This window comes from Halyomorpha halys, unplaced genomic scaffold (genome assembly GCF_000696795.3).
Source record: "Halyomorpha halys isolate HHAL.00 unplaced genomic scaffold, Hhal_1.1 Scaffold484.1, whole genome shotgun sequence".
In the NCBI taxonomy this organism is placed as follows: domain Eukaryota; kingdom Metazoa; phylum Arthropoda; class Insecta; order Hemiptera; family Pentatomidae; genus Halyomorpha; species Halyomorpha halys.
In genome coordinates this window covers 400,903-401,633 of record NW_027107936.1, presented here as the reverse complement: position 1 = coordinate 401,633, position 731 = coordinate 400,903, and positions in this window count along the sequence as shown.

The window sequence follows — 731 nt, the reverse complement described above, 5'->3', positions numbered from 1 at the left end:
TTTATTTTTTTTTATAAGATGTGCGCATATCGACAAGCTTCTATTCTTCCACCTGCTGTAGGTTACATTCCTTTGTTATTTTACCTCATCTCAAGTGTTTTGTTTTCTGGTCCCTATATAATATTAGAGAGTTAATTTTATTATTTTAATTTAAATTATTTTTTTTGTTGAACTCTGAGGCCCATCCAAAATCCTACGTAAAATCCTTGATGCTCTTTATTACGTTACAAATAAACTCATTCACAAAGACCTTAATATCCCATTCGATGCAGATTTGGCCCAAAACAGATGTGCATATTTTCATTCCAAACTCCTTAACCATCCTAACCCATTAATTCTTAATCTTTCATCATTACCAATCCGTGATAATCCTCCGAGGCGTCTGAAAGGAAGATGGCCACAGGACCTTCTAATTTAAATTAATGTTTGAAGTACCACCAATGGGTATTGGTGTAATCTTCCCAAGATTTTCAAGTGTATATGAAACATACAACATATTTACTTATTGTATTTATTATTTGTACAGTTGAAAATCACATTAAATAAATTTTTAAAAACATCTTTCAAAAAATCGTCTCTTTTTATTCTATAAAATTAAGGTTAAGATTTTTATATTTAAACGTCTTAATTTTCTTTCTCAATTATTTATTATTATTATTTCTTTAATTAGAGAAAGGATCCTATTGGTTTAATATTTTTATAACACCTTTTTTTTGTAATAATGGGAGGGA